Below are 19,785 nucleotides of genomic sequence, written 5' to 3'. Positions count from 1 at the left end.
CTTCTTCATCTCTTGTTACAGCCTTTAATTTAAAGTCTAGTTTGTCTGATATAAGTATGGCTACTCCAGCTTTCTTTTGGCTTCCAGTCGCATGATAAATAGTTCTCCATCCCCTCACTCTCAATCTAAAGGTGTCCTCAGGTCTAAAATGAGTCTCTTGTAGACAGCAAATAGATGGGTCTTGTTTTTTTATCCATTCTGATACCCTATGTCTTTTGGTTGGCGCATTTAATCCATTTACATTCAGTGTTATTATAGAAAGATACGGGTTTAGAGTCATTGTGATGTCTGTATGTTTTATGCTTATAGTGATGTCTCTGGGACTTTGTCTCACAGGGTCCCCCTTAGGATCTCTTGTAGGGCTGGTTTAGTGGTGACAAATTCCTTCAGTTTTTGTTTGTTTGGGAAGACCTTTATCTCTCCTTCTATTCTAAATGACAGACTTGCTGGATAAAGGATTCTCGGCTGCATATTTTTTCTGTCTAGCACCCTGAAAATCTCTTGCCAATTCTTTCTGGCCTGCCAAGTTTCAAAAGAGAGATCAGTCACGAGTCTTATAGGTCTCCCTTTATATGTGAGGGCACGTTTACCCCTTGCTGCTTTCAGAATTTTCTCTTTATCCTTGTATTTTGCCAGTTTCACTATGATATGTCGTGCAGAAGATCGATTCAAGTTACGTCTGAAGGGAGTTCTCTGTGCCTCTTGGATTTCAATGCCTTTTTCCTTCCCCAGTTCAGGGAAGTTCTCAGCTATGATTTCTTCAAGTACCCCTTCAGCACCTTTCCCTCTCTCTTCCTCCTCTGGGATACCAATTATGCGTATATTATTTCTTTTTAGTGTATCACTTAATTCTCTAATTTTCCCCTCATACTCCTGGATTTTTTTATCTCTCTTTTTCTCAGCTTCCTCTTTTTCCATAACTTTATCTTCTAGTTCACCTATTCTCTCCTCTGCCTCTTCAAGCCGAGCTGTGGTGGTTTCCATTTTGTTATGCATTTCGTTTAAAGCGTTTTTCAGCTCCTCGTGACTGTTCCTTAGTCCCTTGATCTCTGTAGCAAGAGATTCTCTGCTGTCCTGTATACTGTTTTCAAGCCCAGCGATTAATTTTATGACTATTATTCTAAATTCACTTTCTGTTATATTATTTAAATCCTTTTTGATCAGCTCATTAGCTGTTGTTATTTCCTGGAGATTCTTCTGAGGGGAGTTCTTCCGCTTGGTCATTTTGGATAGTCCCTGGCGTGGTGAGGACCTGCAGGGCACTTCCCCTGTGCTGTGGTGTATACCTGGAGTTGGTGGGCGGGGCCGCAGTCAGACCTGATGTCTGCCTCAAGCCCACCGCTGGGGCCACAGTCAGACTGGTGTGTGCCTTCTCTTCCCCTCTCCTAGGGGCGGGATTCACTGTGGGGTGGGGTGGCCCGTCTGGGCTACTTGCACCCTGCCAGGCTTGTGATGCTGGGGATCTGGCGTATTAGCTGGGGTGGGTAGGCAAGGTGCTCGGGGGCAGGAGGGGCAGGCTTAGATCGCTTCTCCTTAGGTGATCCACTTCAGGAGGGGCCCTGTGGCAGCGGGAGGGAGTCAGATCCGCTGCCGGAGGTTTGGCTCTGCAGAAGCACAGAGTTGGGTGTTTGCGCAGAGCGAGCAAGTTCCCTGGCAGGAACTGGTTCTCTTTGGGATTTTGGCTGGGGGATGGGCGGGGGAGATGGCGCTGGCGAGCACCTTTGTTCCCCACCAAACTGAGCTCTGTCGTCCGGGAGCTCAGCAGCTCTCCCTCCCTTTGTCCTCCAGCCTTCCCGCTTTCTGAGCAGATCTGTTAACTTATGACCTCCCAGACGCTAAGTCGCACTTGCTGTCTGAACACAGTCCGTCAGGCCCCTCCGCTTTTGCAAGCCAGACTCGGGGGCTTTGTTTGGCCGGCGAGCCGCCCCTCCGCCCCGGCTCCCTCCCGCCAGTCCGTGGAGCGCACACAGCCTCGTCGCCCTTCCTACCCTCTTCCGTGGGCCTCTCGTCTGCGTTTGGCTCCGGCGACTCCGTTCTGCTAATCCTCTGGCGGTTTTCTGGGTTATTTAGGCAGGTGTAGATGGAATCTAAGTGATCAGCAGGACGAGCAGTGAGCCCAGCGTCCTCCTAAGCCGCCATCTTGCAAAAAACTCCTCAACAAATGTTTATATAAAAAATAATTCCAGTTGACTTTCGAAATAGGTTAAGTAGATAGAAAACCATTTGACTTTTTCATGAACTATTTCTAATTGTTTACAAAGAATAATTGCATATGAACGGAGGATTCTATTTTCCATTCTATAATTTACCATTTAAAGTTGTTCTTCCAAGGACTTTCTGTGTGGGTTTTTTGGATTCATTAAGTCCAGTGAAATGTGGAATCTTTGTGCAAGTATAGAAGTACATTGTTTGAGAAAAGGGTTTGTAAGATTGGTAGCAATAGGGGACAATTGATTTAGGTAGAAGTGAGGCAACATGAGAGAACACAATGCTTACCCTTGAACTCATTGCCAAGTGTAATGACTTACTAAGTTAGTGGTATGAGGTGGCTTCCTAAAGAAGGAAGGCATCTTATCTCCCCTCCTCCCACCACACAGGTATGTACATCCACACACCATAAATCTCCTTCTCTGAATGCATATATATCACAGATTTTCCCAGATACAAATTTACTTGTGCTAATTATGTGCTCTTGTGGGAAGCAGCTATTTTGCCTCTCCTTTTCCATTCAAAATTCACTGAACATTTATTGAGTAAGTACTGAGGGGTTCTGTGCCAAATCCTGGGGATTCCACAGAGACTGGTGCATAGCTCTCAAAGAGCTTGTGGTCACACAGAGGAGACAGAGTAGGATGCAACTATTAGAAGATACTCGGTTTAAATGTTTAACAGAGATGATAATTGGACTATTTAGCAAGAATATCTAACCCAATATCATCATTGAAGGAAGACTCCTTGGAGAAAGTAGTGTCAATGCTGAAATTTGAACCTGGTTGAATTTGTTGTTTATACTATAGGGTTCTGTTGCTTTAAGTAGCCTCAGCAGATAGAACTTTAGTGAATTGGAGATTTTAATTAGATGAAAGTAAATGTTTTTAGGATATAAAATGCCTCTCCAAAGAATGTCTTCACCCCCATGCCACCTTCCTATACCCAGATAACATCTCTCCTGCCTACACATTGTGATAGCATTCTAGCTGGTTGTTTGAAATCTACTTTTGCCTCCCGATATCTGTTTTCCACACTGCAGTTAAGTAGTAATCTGGCAGATCTGTTCATGTACTTCCCTGCTTAAAAACTTTTCCACACAGTGCTACTGCTGGGTCATAGGGTAGGTCTATTTTTAATTTTTTGAGGAACCTCCACACTGTTTTCCAGAGTGGCTGTACCAATTTGCATTCCCACTAACAGTGCAAGAGGGTTCCCATTTCTCCACATCCTCTCCAGCATCTATAGTCTCCTGATTTGTTCATTTTGGGATGAGCACTGGGTGTTGTATGGAAACCAATTTGACAATAAACTTCATATATTGAAAAAAATAAAAAAATTAAAAATTAAAAATTAAAAAAATAAAAACCTTTCCACGACTTGCCATTGTCCTTAGGATAAAGACAAAACTCCTTTAGATGGCTAAGCCCCTGTGATCTTCTCCCTTCCAATCTCTCTAGTCCTATGTGGAACCATGCCTTCTGCAGTTGGCGTACATGCCTTTCAATCCACTGTATTTATCATTCCAGCAGATTGTTAGATTCAAAGCCCCTTCTACTCTATCAGCTATTTGTCCCTGGGCAAGTTGCCCAACTTCTCTGTGCTTCAGTTTCCTGTCTGCAAAATGGGGATAATGAAACCCCTATTTACTTCATAGTATAAGGATTATAGAAGAAAATGTGTATGTGGCCATGTAATAGGAACTAAGTATTTTAAACTATTATCATTTCTTGAAAGCCTGTGATATGCAGGGAGCTATATTAGGCATTTTGCATATTCTACACGTTGTGAAAATTAATCTCTACCCAAGCATTCCTTTCTTTACCAGGAACGCCAAAATCTCCTACACATCACACTCCTCTAGAAAAACAAATAGAAAGAAAACAAGATAAAGCAAAAATAGGTCACACTGTATGTTTAAGGCACTAGACAAAAAGTTACTTGATTTATTTTTTCACTGTCTAGTTTTTTTAATCACATATGTATCTAAAGGTAGATAAAATCAAAAGCTTTTATTGCCACAAGCTTCTGGATCCAAGAGTCATCAGGCCAAGTTTGGTGATGGTTCCAGGCACATTTGAAGAATACTCTTAAGTATTGTCATCATTTCCTTCCAGAAATGTGCTAAGCATTTTTCAAATGGATAGTACACTATCATACCCAAACTTCATACCATATAATGTATTTAAGCTTCCTCCTGGACCGATGTTTACCATATCTGAAAAAATAGGCACAGTTCCCTAAGTATCAGGGAATCTGAAAGATGCTATCTCATTCTGTAGTTTAAAAAAAGGCCCAGTTACAAACAACTCTACCTACTAAAAAGAGGCTTATGTGCACTCATGAGTTTAAGTTGAGTTCTTCTTAGAGAAATGCATATATACCTGGGATATAGCATAAAGGCAAAGTTCAAACAAGCATCCTAAGAAAGGGCCATAAAAATTGTTGCATAATTCAGCATCAATATAAACTCATTTCAAAGGCGACTGAAACCATCCTTAAGAAATCTTACCAATCAGCTTGTGAGTTAAAATCATATGATGATTGTGTATGTGTGTGTGTGTGCTCTTGACAACTGCCTGAGATTCTGGGAACTAAAAGCACACATGTCCATCTTTACCTCTTTGACTTCCTTTTTCAGCTAACCTGAGCCTAGTCTTGTGTGTGTTTCTCTGAGTTGCTGTGGGAGTACTTTCTCACTTTTTTTCTCCAATTTGCAGGACACCTCCCACCTATCCCCAACTCTTACTCCCCTCACTTCTTATTTTTACCTCATTTCTTTAACTGGTCTCAGTAAAATAATTATTGCTTGATTTAATGGGCAGAAGGCACTGACCAAACTCCTTAATAACACAGCACTTTCTTTTTTTTTTTTAATTTTTTTCAACATTTATTTATTTTTGGGATAGAGAGAGACAGAGCATGAACGGGGTAGGGGCAGAGAGAGAGGGAGACACAGAATCGGAAACAGGCTCCAGGCTCTGAGCCATCAGCCCAGAGCCTGACGCGGGGCTCGAACTCACGGACCGCGAGATCGTGACCTGGCTGAGGTCGGACGTTTAACCGACTGCGCCACCCAGGCGCCCCAACACAGCACTTTCAAATAAGCATGAACTTGTCTGTGTCATTGCTGTTGAACAGAACGGTTTGACGTTGAAGCAGCACTGGGAACTTATGGCCCAGTGCAAGGACTTATGAATGTAGACCTATATCTAGATTACAGAAAGGCCTTGCCACAGGCACTTTAACTGTGGCACTTTTCGAAAGAATCCATGTATGTTTCTTCCCTCAAAAGAGAAGATGAGTAATTTCACATGTTATGTTTTCCAACTCCTCTGAACATGGTGGTGAATTTTTTAAATTCATTTTATGGCACGACTTCATAAATTCTACATAAAACACAATGAATATACCTCTAGAAATGGAGAAGATGTGAAGGCAGTTTCTTTCTATTATACTTTTATGACAGGGAAAACCTTGTCTCATTCCATGAGCTTTTTACCACAATCTTGCTGAGGTAACCACTTGAAAATTTTAAGGCTATGACACAAGCACTTCCTTTATTTTCTCTTCATTTTGAAAATCCAGGCTGCAGGGCCACCTGGGTGGCTCAGTCAGTTGAGTGTCCAACTCTTAATCTCGGTTCAAGTCATGATCTCACAGTCATGAGTTCAAACCCTGCACTGGGCTCTGCGCTGACAGTGTGGAGCTGCTTGAGATTCTCTCTCTCCCTCTCTCTCTGCCCCTCCCCTGCTCACTCTCTCTTGTTCTCTCTCTCAAAATAAATAAATAAAGTTTTTTAAAAAGTATATTTTAAAATCTAGACTGCATTCCTGTTTTTAAACACATTGTAAATATTTCAAATGATTAAAATAATGCTGTTTGTTAAAATAAATTTTATTTACTTAGGAAATGAATTACATGGAAGTATGCTATAAAAATGCTTAAAGAATGTTAAATTAAAAAATAACAGATTATTTAATAGATTTAAAAAACTCTTTTGTAGTTAGCAGTAAAATAACACTCAAATGGATAGAATATATCAGATCCTTTTGAGACTTCTGAATTTACTGAGACTAGGCCAAGTTAAGTGCTATAACAAGAAAAGATCAAGAATTTGGTGTAGCATTTATTGTAGCTTCTAAAATAAGTAATTTTTGAAGTTCTCATTTTATAAGAATGCCTATATTGTATTGTGATGTAACTTCATGAAGGTTTTTAGATTTATAAAAATACAAAAAATAACTTGAAGAAAAGTAGGGATTTTGGTTAAGTATTAATATCAGGATGGAATTGTAGAGAAAAGATTATATGAAGGGCAAGGAAGATAGATTAGAGACAATTTGAAGAAGGAAAAAATTTAAACACTCTAGCCCAGAAAGAAGGCTTTTGTAAAGAATGAATGCCATCCACCGAGAGATAGCATTTCCATGTCATATAAATATTTCTGAGCTCAATAATTAATCCTAAGTATTTTTATTTTTTCTTTTTATTATTATGTTTTTAAAGTTTGTTTTTGAGAGAGAGAGAGAGAGAGAAAGAGAGAGCGAGAGCAGGGTAGGGGTAGAGAGAGACGGAGAGAGAGAATCCCAGGCAGGCTCTGCACCATCAGCACGAAGCCAGATGTGGAACTTGAACCCAAGAACTTTATCTGAGCTGAAACCAAGAGTTGGACACCCAACTGACTGAGCCACCCAGGTGCCCCAATCCTAACTATTTTTAAATCAAATTCATTTCACTATTATTGAGGATATTTATAATCTCCCGTCATTGCATATAATAGGGACAGTCTAATGTGAAAGCTGAACAAGCAATGTGAAATACTTGAAACACCACTAATATAGTTTACATCTTTTTCTTAAGCATTAACCTCTTTAGAAATTGCTCTTGGGGCACCTGGGTGGCTCAGTCATTTAGGCTTTCGGCTGAGGTCATGATCTCATGGTTCCTGAGTGTAAGCCCTGCGCTGGGCTCTGTGCTGACAGCTCGGAGCCTGAGGCCTTCTTTGGATTCTGCGTCTCCCTCTCTTTCTGCCCCTCCCCTGTTCATACTCTGTCTCTTTCTCTGTCCCTGTCTCTGTCTCTCTCTCAAAAATAAATAAATATTAAGAAGGAGAAGGAGAAGGAGAAGGAGAAGGAGAAGGAGAAGAAGAAACTGCCCTTTAAGTTGTAAATAATCCTGACAAGCCATTGGTAAGGAGGGGTTCCTGAAGCAACACAAGGGATTCGGAAGTGGTGAAGTCTGAGCGCACCATGGGAGTTCCAAGGAGACGTTTTATTTGCCTTGAAGTTTTGACTAGGTTCCCCACTGCTTGCACTATGGGAAATCAGGAACTAGTTGTGAGCCTGCCTGGGTGTTACATTTTGCAATTTCTATGCCTACTGAGTCGGAGAAGATGTACATTGGTGTATCCCTTGAATTATAATTTTTAAAAAAGCCAATGTCTGCTAAAGAGAATGTTAATTAATTTATTATTTCCAAATTGAAAATATGGAATCCAAGAATTTAAAATTCATTTTTGGATTAGAACATGCTTTGGAAATATCCAGGCTAAGGAAAAATTTAGTACTGTTAGCAAGAAAGATATTTTTATGATGGAAATATTCGGAGCTTCATAGCTCTTAACCTGGGTAATAATAAACATAATTTGCAATGGTTTGGTACTACCTCAGTAGTTGAAATGGAAAACAGGATAAAAATAGCTCAAGCTCCAGAGTTTGGGTATTTGGGTTTGTAGAATGGTTTAATACCATGTAGATATAAAAACCAATACTCTCATAATGATTTATGTGGAAATGAAGGTTCTCAGTGAACTAATTTTACTCAATAACAAAGCACAATTTTCCAGTGATTATCATCAACCCATATATTTCCTTCACTACCTGAGATTTACAGATAGCAGGTATAATCACAGTACTTTGTTTTCTGGCAGTTTTATTCCCAGATCTTTTCAACATAATAGCGGCATCTTCTTCTGAAACCAGTAAGCTTTCTTTGATTGTGTCTTTAAAGAGGTGAGGTCTAATGTTGACTTAATTTCTTTGTACAGTTTAAATTTTTTGTAATGCTTTCTCCTGGCTGTAAAATCAGTTTCAAATAATTTTAATGCTGCCATATGTAGATTTGAATCAAGAAATAGAGGTCAAATGCTTTTTTTACTTCAAACATTGGAAGATTCAAGAGTAAGCGTATTTTTAGCTGGACGTTCTGAATTCTTAGTCTTGTTATGCTTTGGGAAATAGAAAAAAAAAACTTGCATTGGCATTCTACTTGGTGTAATTTGGATCCTTGATTTTCTGGCTTCGGTTTGTACGCTAAGCATTTGGCACAGTGAAGCCAAGGCCATTATAAATAAACCCCTGGCTTCTGAAATACTGGGAGCATTATGTTCATAATGCAAGAAAACTTAAAAACATTGCTTTCATTGTAATAGAAGCTGCTATAACAATCCTGTAGAAGTAATGTTTATATCTGGATTTATTTTTTCCCAGTATTTTTGGTAAAAGCCTTACATTTTTATTTTGTAAGTGGCTGAAAAAAATTGGTTAAATGAAATCAAGATGCACTGATGCCAAAAAGACGTGTAAGCAATGAAATATGATGACTTAAAAAGTAGGTTTTGTTTCTACATCATCCAGGCTTACCACTTACACTGTTCACATACATTGGATATCTGCCATATTCCTACTTTGCAGTAGGAAGAACTGGCCCAGAAGTTTCCTCTTTATATATTTACATGGTTGGGGAAGGAAATCCCCTGGAATACTTACTTTGGTAAAAGTTATTGTGATTTCTCAATATTCATAGATAGAAAAATCTAATACTCATAGAAAATTTAAATTTATTTTGTGAATTGATTTGAAACTGAATTGAGCTGACAGCTAGGTATCACACGGGCAGACCAGTAACAAATCTGGCCATCCCTTAGGTGTTTCACTTAAGCATATTTCCCTCTTATTGCTGATACATATTATTTTACACTGAACAATATTTACATATTCTGCCCTGACATCAGTTCTCTGGCAACTAGGTGTCCTGCAATTCAATTTAATTCTGATGCTGACTACCCATGGTTAGTGTAGATCCCCCAGGTTAAGGACAAAATCCTCCCCAAGATTGCTCCCACTGCACACACTATTTGTAAGACTCAGAGACGCCAGGATTTCTGACCGACCAACTAAAATGTCAGACGTTTCTAGGACCTTCATTTGAGTTAGATAATTTGCTGGAATGACTAACAGAACTTATGCAAAGCACTATATTTATGCCTATGGTTTTACATAGTGTACAGATCAGTAACAGCTAAGTGGAAGAGATACATAGGCATGGTTTAGGGTAGAAAGTGGGAAATTCAGAGTTTCTAAGCCCTCTTTTTTTGGAATCAAGTCACCCTCCCAGGACATCAGTGGGTTTACCAACACAGAGGGCATTGTCCAGAGTTTTTATGGAGGTTTTATTATGTAGGCATGGTTGATTAAGTCATTGATCAGGCAAAGAACTCAAAAGTCCAGCTCTCTTCCCCTTGCCAGATTTGGCTAACCCAAAGTCCAGTGCTCTAATGCTATAGTTGGCCAGGGTTTTTGAAATTCTCTTACAGGAACCAAGGACAAATTCATTATAACACACATATGTAAGTTTAGTTGAAAGTTATTTGATTGATGCTCTTCAAGACGATTTTTTTCTCAAGTGTTTATTTGTTACGAAAACAGAATAATGTTTTCTAGTGAGTCTTCTAGAATTATTATAATTGAGTTATCATAATAAAATAGGAATTTGAATACAACTTTGAGAACTAGAAACCTAATTTTGTGTCATATAGCAAAAATAATTGCAGAATTGGTGTCACTAGAACATGTTTATTGTATTTAACATTGCCTTACAGAAAATACGAAAATCTAAATATGTTTGGTTGGATTAGTGAAAAAAGTAATTTCTCCTTTCCATGTTATTTATTATTCTCCAGTTTTTTAATTCTTCTCCTACATGACAGGCAGTACATATAAATACTCACATTAATAAGGAAATTTAGAATAAGCAACAAATATTACTAGATAATTTCAATGAAAAATTATGCATTGTTCATAGCACAGCATCCTATTTTAGGATATCTGATTCTATTTCTGTAGATGCTGTGTTCCTGTAGGTAATGCATCAATTCACAAAATCATTTTAACTATTCCTAATATATAAATTCATGTGTTCTTTGGCTTCTCCTCTGAATAAGTTTAACATTGCCCATTTGCCTCATTAATGCAGAGTTAAAAAAATATATTACAGATATTCATTATATGTCTTCTGGAGAGTTTGGATTTTTCTTCTTTTTGGAAAATTACCCTTTAAAAGAGATTATCAAGAGATTGATTACATGGCTTGGAAGAAAGCAGGAGAAAGGCAAACAAACACGGTTAGTTTAGTTACTTTCAAACCCTACCAGCAAGTCAAACCACTTCAGAAAATCTGTGTTTAACACTTCAGAAAATCTGGTAATTGGTATTCATTGTTTAGCTCAGTCTCTCATTAATTACTAATTTGTTAAATATTATTGTTTATAATTATCATTACCTAATTAAGTAATTATTGCAAGTTGTAGTTATGATGTAGGTAAGAAATACATTTGTACTGAAGAGTACCTTTTACAAACAAAAGGGATCCCATATGTAACTATCCTGTTAAATACAAAGAAAAACACAATTTCTAGGGAAATTCCTTGAAAATCATCTACATGCCGATAACTCTAACATTTACATCTCTAGCCTAGCCTTCTAGCCTGAATTTCAGATTCCAGTGTTTTAGGCCTAAGCAACTGGAAGAATGGATTTATTATAATTGAAGTGAAGAAGGCTGCCGATAGGGTGATACTTAGGAAGAACATCACAGATCATTAGATATATGAGGTTGAATTCAATAGCAAAGTCTCAGTAGAAATAGCAACGGGGAGCTGTCAGCATTTGCATGATATTTATAGCCAGGCGACTAGATGAGATCATCAAGGGCGTCAGTGTACATGGAGGAGAGAAAAGGAAGAATGAGCCCTGGGTTTCTGTACTAAGTGTCTGGGGATATGAGGTGAAACCAGCAAAGGAAACTGAGAAGGAAGAGCCTGTAAATTAGGAGGCACACAAAGAGATTGTTCTATCTTGGAATTCAAGTGAAAAAAGTGCATCCGGGAGACCAAATGGTCCTGAGAGGTCAATTAAGATGAGGACCTAGAATTGACCACTGGATTTTTACCTATGTGAAAGTCATATTACTTATAACAGGAAAAAGCCAAAAATACTCGAATGCAGTGGATTTCAAAACAAATTGGAAGAGAGACAAGTGTAAACAATTCCGTCCTTTAACTGATTTTGTTTATGCCTGTGTCTCCTGGCAGACTTTCCTCAAGATGGAAGCTAGTGTGATCCCTTTAAAACTGAAGTCGGATGTGGTTACTCTCTACTACAAACTTTCCCATCTTACTGAGAATAAAAGCCAAAATCCTTATCTGGCTCTTCCATTATCTTTCTGACTTTATCCCCTACTCCTTTGGCTCTAGTTCCTTTACCTCCAGCTCTCCAGACTTCATGCCTGAACTCTCATGCTTCAGCGACTTTGTTCTTGTTCTGCCTTTTAGTTGAAATGCTCTTTTTTCATATATCCACATACTTCAATCCTTCCCTGAATGCCATATCAGTGAGGATTTTGGGGGGCTATTCTATGGAATATCATGCCTCCCTCCCCTACCATGCACACAGATATTCACTTTTTGGACTTAAATTTTGTCCTGGGCACTTATCACTAGGTAACATATTTTACATATTTATTTAGGTTCTTTGTCCTCTCCACAATGTTAGCTCCATAAGGGCAGGGATTAAGTTTATTTTGTATACTAGTATATTCTCTGTGCTTAAAACAGCATTTGTCACCCAGTGGGAATGCAATAAATATTGAATAAGCAAATGAGAGAGATATCATTCAGCTCCTTATAAAATAAAATAAATCTCTGTTTTAGTTTTCATATAGTAAAGATAAACACCAGAAAATTACATCATAGTCTATTTTAAGATTATTAGGTGAAACATTTATGACTATCTTAAATGGCAAAAATAGAAGTAATAATCATTAATCTTATTGCAAAGGGTTTGAGTTTTGAAGGAAATTCAGACGTGAAATAATAGATTAAGTTACTTTGAAATGTATGTGTAAAGATAGAAATGGTATTATAATAGTATTATCATTTACAGTTATAATAATAGTGTTATAAAAATAGGAATGGTATAATTATAATTTCACATTTGTTAAAAGTGAAAAATATTTTCAAACGTAAGACACCATAATTATATTTACTTCTATGAAATTAGTAAACTGTTAGGAGGAAGCATTTTTTGGAGCAAACACTTGAGTACACTTTTTTTTAGAGTAAAAATGATCTGAAATGTCTCAATCAATCATAAGAATTACTATCATAAATAAATGTTATTGAATGATATTATAATATGTGAGACAGAAAAAGGAACAGGTTCTAAGAAATATAAAGATTCTTGCAGTCACTAAGAAACACTAAAAAAAAAAAAAGCTAACAGAAAACTGAATATGATAGGCAAATAGTAGAAGAAACCAGAACAGCTAATAAAGTATGGATAGATCCTCACTGCCTTAGAACTCAGAAAAATGCTATTAAATCAATAATTAAATGCCACTTGACCTCCACACTGACAAATAATTAAAGAATGGAAATGCCAAGTGTTGGTTAAGATACAGAGTAAAACATTGTTGGAGGGAGTATAAATTGATACAACCAATTTGACAATTTCTAGTAAAGCTGAAATACACATATCCTATGATCCAGTTTGTCTGTGCCAGTGAAACGCTGTGGCCACACCTTAAATCTCCAATTAAACTGACTGTTATAATCCTAGGGAGACAGAAATGGAACATGTTTGGAACCAAGAAATTGAACTCTAATTAACTGTGTTGTTGGCTTTTTGGGGGCTTCTGAACTAAGGAAAGGTAAATGGTCAGGATGGAGGCTAGACATAGGACATACAAAGCTTAAAAAATTAATGTAACTCTGTCGCTCCCTATGAAAAATGATAGATGATCAGTGGGGATAAATTGTCTGAATCTCTGGGCTAGTATATGCCTCCACTGTAGGCTTTTTCATTTTTGGCTTTATGGACATTTGGGGCTGAATAATTGTCATGGGGGACTATGTCTTGTACAGTGTAGCATGCTTAGCCCCATCCCTGGTCTCTACTGCCCAGATGTGAGGAGCACTTACTTGTGACAACCAGAGATGTCTTGACATGTTGCCAAATGCCAAATGGGAAGGGGAAGAAGTTGGACCCCCTATAGAGAAAGTTCACTGATGAATGTCATCAATATTTCATTTGACGTGAAGGTAATAGTTCCGATTGTGTAAACTGGCCGTCTTACTAGAGTTGATATCATTCTCTCTGAACCTCATATGCACTAATGAGAGTCCAGTTCCTTGGCTTCCAAAATGGGCCAGAAACTAGAAATGGTGAACACATCCACATATGGTCACTTTTTGAAATGCTACCCTATGACTGGCTGGTCTTCATGGATAACATCACTATGCCAAAGTCCTTTGCAACTGTAATAACAGCCAGTAAGATTTTGACACATTCAGTCCCTTCTAGGAATCTGTTATGAAGAAACAGAAATTAGGACAAAGATTATGTACAGAGAGTTCATTGTTATGTACTTTGAAAAATGATTATATTAAACTCTTTCTACCATTCTGATTCAAATGATCAAACCCAATTAAACCTACATAAGGAAAAACCAAAGAAAACAAAACAATAAAAAAAGAGTACAAGTAATATATTTGTATATTCAACAAGATTGTGAGGATACCGAGTAACTGGATTTACACATGACTGCATCCAGAAACCCAAATTATGTCAAGACTCCCTTGTTTTATCTTTATATCTCATCCTTGCTTTTCTACGTTGACTTATCTCAAATGGTAGCTGAGCATTCCCATATAGGGTAAGCATGAATAGTGTTAAAGAGTATTTTTAAGTCCTCCAGCATCCAAAGATAAGCACTACCAGGGCGCCTGGGTGGCTCAGTTGGTTAAGCGTCTGACTTCAGCTCAGGTCATGATCTCACAGTTGTGAGTTCAGGTCTCGCATCAGGCTCTGTGCTGACAGCTCAGAGCCTGGAACCTGCTTCAGATTCCGTGTCTCCTTCTCTCTCTGCCCCTCCCCTGCTTGCACTCTGTCTCTCTCTCTCAAAAAATAAACATTAAAACCAAACCAAAACAAAAACAACAATGATAAGCCCTACCAACAGATTTTCTTCCATGCTTTATGCATGTAATTGTTATGCATGCATAACATCCCCGAATACACACACACACACATACACACACACACACATATTTGGGGAACAAACTAGATATATATAATTTTATAGCCTGCTTTAGTTACTTAGCACTTTTGTTTTTTGCTTTTTACTTAGCACTTTTTTGATGAAGATTTCCTTGTTACTAAATTTTATTTGAAAATGATGTTCAAAGATTGCCCACTGTTTCATTCATGTCTACCTTTATATAACCATTTCCTGCAAGATGTTTCCAACATTTAAGATGCTTTTAGTTTCCCACTGATATATGCTAAATGAAATCTCAAGTAAAATAATCAAAAACACAAATTTGTTATTCTGTCCTAGGACAAATTACAGAATTGGTGAGTCAAAGAATATGTATCTTTCTGAGAATCTTAAAAATAATTGCCAAAGTGACTTTGAGAATATTGTCCTGATTTAAAATTTCAACAGTAGGTGGCGTGGGGTGGCTCAGTCAGTTGAGCCTCAGACTTTGGCTCAGGTTATGATCTCACCTTTAGTGAGTTTGAGCCCTGCGTCAGGCTCTGTGCTGACAGCTCAGAGCCTGCACACTGCTTCAGATTCTCTCTCTCTCTCTCTCTCTCTCTCTCTCTCTGCCCATCCCCTATGCACACTTGGTCTCTCTCTGAAAAACAAACATTAACAATAAATAAATAAATAAATAAATAAATAAATAAATAAATAAAATTTCAACAGTGTGTGTATTTCCATTTTATTCCTATAAATCTGCTAATGGATATTCTAGTTTACAAATGTCTTTGTAAGTTGGACAGGTGCTTTAATTTGTTTGAATCATTCTTCATGTATTTATTATTAATTTGCCCATCTTATTTTGAGAACCGTTTAAGTGTTTATTAGCATTTATTGGGATGGTTTTCTTTACCTTATTGATTTATTTATTTTTATTTCTTAATATTCATTTATTTTTGAGAGAGACAGAAAGAGAGAGAGCATGTGTGAGGTAGAAGTGGGACAGAGAGAGGGAGACAGAGGATCTGGAAGTAGGCTCTGCGCTGACAGCAGAGAGCCAGATGCAGGACTCAAAACTCACGAACCGTGAGATCATGACCTGAGCCAAAGTCAGACACAACCAATTGAGCCACCCAGGTGCCCCTCCCTTATTGATTTAAAGGAGATATTTATGTGGTCAGTTTATTAACTTTTTATCATATATGCCACAAGCACATTTGTCAATGTGTCCCTTACATTATAATTTTGTGTTTTTGATATATAATAACTTTGGATTCATATTTAGTCAAATTTTCACTTTTTTTCCTCTTCACTCAGTCCAATCACCAATACCTGTTGTCATATTTAAACACTATTATTATAACTACAGTATCTGCATAAATCTAATTTCAAACATACTTTCCTTTTTCAACTTTCTAGCTTCCTCCCTATAATATGCCAACTTCAGTAACTCTCCTCACCTCAGGACTCCCCACTCATCAACCCATTACCATTTGGTCTCCTTCAAGTCTTGATTTCCCTTATGACCCAACAAAAAGCCCATCAAGATAATAAATCTCTGGAATATCATAAACTCCCTTATCCCTCTTATTCTACATTTGCCCATTCAATAAAAATTCAATCCTGATCAGATTCAGCTCTAGACTGTTTACCATATGATTCATTGTAATGAAGAAAAAACCAGCCATGTTATCTGGTTTCCCAGTAAACCAATGACCACTAACCACAACTGACCCTTTTTGCTTCAGTCACATCACAGTTCCTTAAACTGTTAACATCCTTCTCTTCTCCAAACTATCAGCTAATGGTCTTCACCATTATTTCACTAAAGAGATGGAAGTAACCCGCAGAGGGTCCACATTCCCCACTGTCACAACCTGTCAATCTGTGTATATTGCAAGGGGAACTTTGCCAAACCTCTGTTCCTATGGATGTTCTGTTTTTGTTCTATGAAAATCAAATGTTACAGTTATCCACTCAATCTCAGTCCCTCTTCCCCGGGTCATTACTTAATTCCAGAAATGGTTCCCTTTCTGGTTGGTTAGAATAACCAATCATCCCTTTCGGTACTGTATTTTAATTGTATCTAAGTGTGGTCATTGTCCAGGGACCAGATCAGACCTGTAAATTTGTGAGAGAAACCATCGTGGATTTAAAGGGTACTACATGGTCACAAGGCTTGATTCTTTACCATATTGAGATGACACCAGCCCCTCAGCTCTTTTATAGATTCAGACAAAAAACTGGAGAGAAGTCAAGGGTGGAAGAGAGTATTTGAAAAGATTGCTTTCCCCCCAAGAGTCTGAGTGATCCATTAAAAACTATGTAAATGAAAAGATACATCATACCTTTTTTACAAAGCTTGAGTCAAATTTTCTTTTTTCTATTTTGCTTAGTGAAATTTTTGTTAGTGTTGGAATAATATAATAAATTTTCAGCACACAAGATGAATTTCTAGTTAAAGATGTAGTCGAGTGCCAAACTTCTTATTTTGTCTGAACAGTATTAACATAAACTGGTAAATAAATGACATAGATTCCAACTTTCAGTGAAAGGAAGTGAAGAAATTCCACTCGTACTTTCAGTTAATTAGCTAGAAAATATTTCAGAAGAAATGCTTTAAATCTGAAGTAGAAACATTCTTTCTATAATAATAAATTTGAGGATATTTATTGCTAGACTTATTCAGAACAGAATCTGTCATACCTTTTATGAATATCATCTTTAATACCCTCAAGTCTTTATGTTCTCTAATACCCTTAATGAATATCATCTTTCAGAAGTACGTATGAGTAACCACTCATGCCTAATGTAGGAGTTAAACAGACACAGAGTCATTTGTAACAATAAATAGGAAGCAGAGAGACAGAAAGTGAATTTTGATTAAGGTAGATTAGAATAACCAATCCTCTGCCTCTCTCTTCTTTCTTCTAGGGTGTATTAGGAGTGGATGGGATCTGGCTATTTCATTTCCCTGCTGAGTTGTGTAGTATGAAGCCACTCCTCAGTCTCATAGGCCCAACCATACTGTTTTTAGATGCATGATGGGAAACTTTTCACTTTATTACTGGCTACTGCCTGGAAGTTCTAGACCTACTTCCCTAAACAGATAGTACTCTCCCCCAGCAGAACCAGTAGAGAATTTGTTGTGGGTACACTGTCTTTAATTTGCTACCTCACCTCTTCTTCCACATCACTACCAATCAATCTATACTTTGATCAGACTTTTCTCAAAATTTGGTGGTAATTATATGGAATAGATACAAAGGAAAGAAAGAAAACATAGAATTTAACTTTACTGGTGAGTTGTATTCTACATACACCAGTGAGTCTGCTTTGAGGGGTGCCCATTTTTTTAAATTATGTTTTCTCCATTGCCAACCAATCACCCCCTTCCCAACCTGACCTAATGTTGTTTTCTTCTAAACTCTAAAATGCAAATATCTACTATGTTTTAAGATACTACCTTTTATTCCCAGGAATGATTTGCCTCAGAATTCACTGTCTTCCCAGCCAAACCCTAATCAATCTAGATATTAATGATTTCAAAGCTCCATGTGATTAGTCATTAAAAAGTCAAATCCTCCTAAATGGTGTTGGCCATGCAGGGCTTTGTCCTTCTAAATCTCACCAGGAGACCTAGACGTAAGTCTAATACCTGTGTGTTTATTCTCCCCAAAGTCTTGAAAATAACTGTAGACCCTCTCTACAGTCCCTTCTCCTAAAGATAAGTATTAATTTTCAAAGCAGTAGAGTTAAATTCCACAATGAAGAAGAGAATTATCTTTGTAACTGCTTCATAATTTTTATTTTAAAAATTTTTAACATTTATTAATTTTTGAGACAGTGCATGGGGGGGGGGTGGCAGAAAGAGAGGGAGACACAGAATCCGAAGTAGGCTCCAGGCTCTGAGCTGTCAGCACAGAGCCTGACATGGGGCTCGAACCCATGAACCGCAAGATCATGACCTGAACCAAAGTCGGCTGCTCAACCGACTGAGCCACCCCCGCGCCCCATTCTTCATAATTTTTAAAATGTCTCTCTCAGTAGGAGTCTACTCACCTTGAGAAATGGGTTATGATGGACATTTATAACATAAACCTTTAAGCCTTTGAAAGAGTATTTAGTTTAGGAAACAAATATTTATTAAGCACCAGTTGTCTACCAACATGGTGTTCTAAAGGTGAAACCTTGGTTAGAGAATCTAACCATATACACCACAGCCTCCTGCGCTTCTCAGGACAGCCCTTAAGAGGCCACATTGCTGGGGCGCCTGGGTGGCGCAGTCGGTTAAGCGTCCGACTTCAGCCAGGTCACGATCTCGCGGTCCGGGAGTTCGAGCCCCGCGTCAGGCTCTGGGCTGATGGCTCAGAGCCTGGAGCCTGTTTCAGTATCTGTGTCTCCCTCTCTCTCTGCCCCTCCCCCGTTCATGCTGTGTCTCTCTCTGTCCCAAAAATAAATAAATGTTGAAAAAAAATTAAAAAAAAAAGAGGCCACATTGCCTGTTTACTTGCATGAATCTTCCATCAGATTATATGCATCATATGGGTGGGACTTTATAAAGGTTCTTTTTTGTCTCCTGTCACCACTATTTAGCCCAGTGTACATTACATGTACATCATTGGAACATTTAGAGTAGCTTCTTAATGCATTTTTGAGTGAATGAGTTATAAATCTCATAACAAGATATTTGACATATTAGAGAGAGAAACATACCTATGTAGCTGATTAAAAATTATGTGGTAGGATAATACATGGAATGGTTATCTTGTAGTTTATTTTTGTTGCCATAGGACAGAAAAGCATGAGAGGTACATTTGCCTTCATGAAAAAGTCCTAGAGTGTATAAGACCTGTGTTCTGAGTTCTAGGCTCCTTTTTAGTGGGGTGAGAAATAAGACTTCCTTTGTGTTTCTTGGAACTTCTTGATAATAGTTCCTACACAGACTGCATTGTGGAGGTTTAAAGCTATTGAGAAACTCATTCTAAGAACTGATGAAGTGGAAGATGCTTGATCCAAGAGGGCAAGACCTCGACTCTTCCCTCTCAGGGCTATGGGAGGGAGAGCTGTGTACTGTGCCTCAGGAGGCTGGACACTCTGCTGTGGTTGAGAGCTCAAGACTTCTCAATATGGAGGGAGAGAGCTATTTGAGTGGTTCTGAGAGCCTGGACATTCTCGGTGAAGACAAGATGACCTTGTCTGCCCAGTTTTAGTTCCTATAAGCCCTTAATAACCTCAGAAGCTCTCTGGTAA

This window comes from Prionailurus bengalensis, chromosome B2, assembly GCF_016509475.1.
Source record: "Prionailurus bengalensis isolate Pbe53 chromosome B2, Fcat_Pben_1.1_paternal_pri, whole genome shotgun sequence".
NCBI classification, from domain to species: domain Eukaryota; kingdom Metazoa; phylum Chordata; class Mammalia; order Carnivora; family Felidae; genus Prionailurus; species Prionailurus bengalensis.
Note: the sequence above shows the minus strand (reverse complement) of the source record.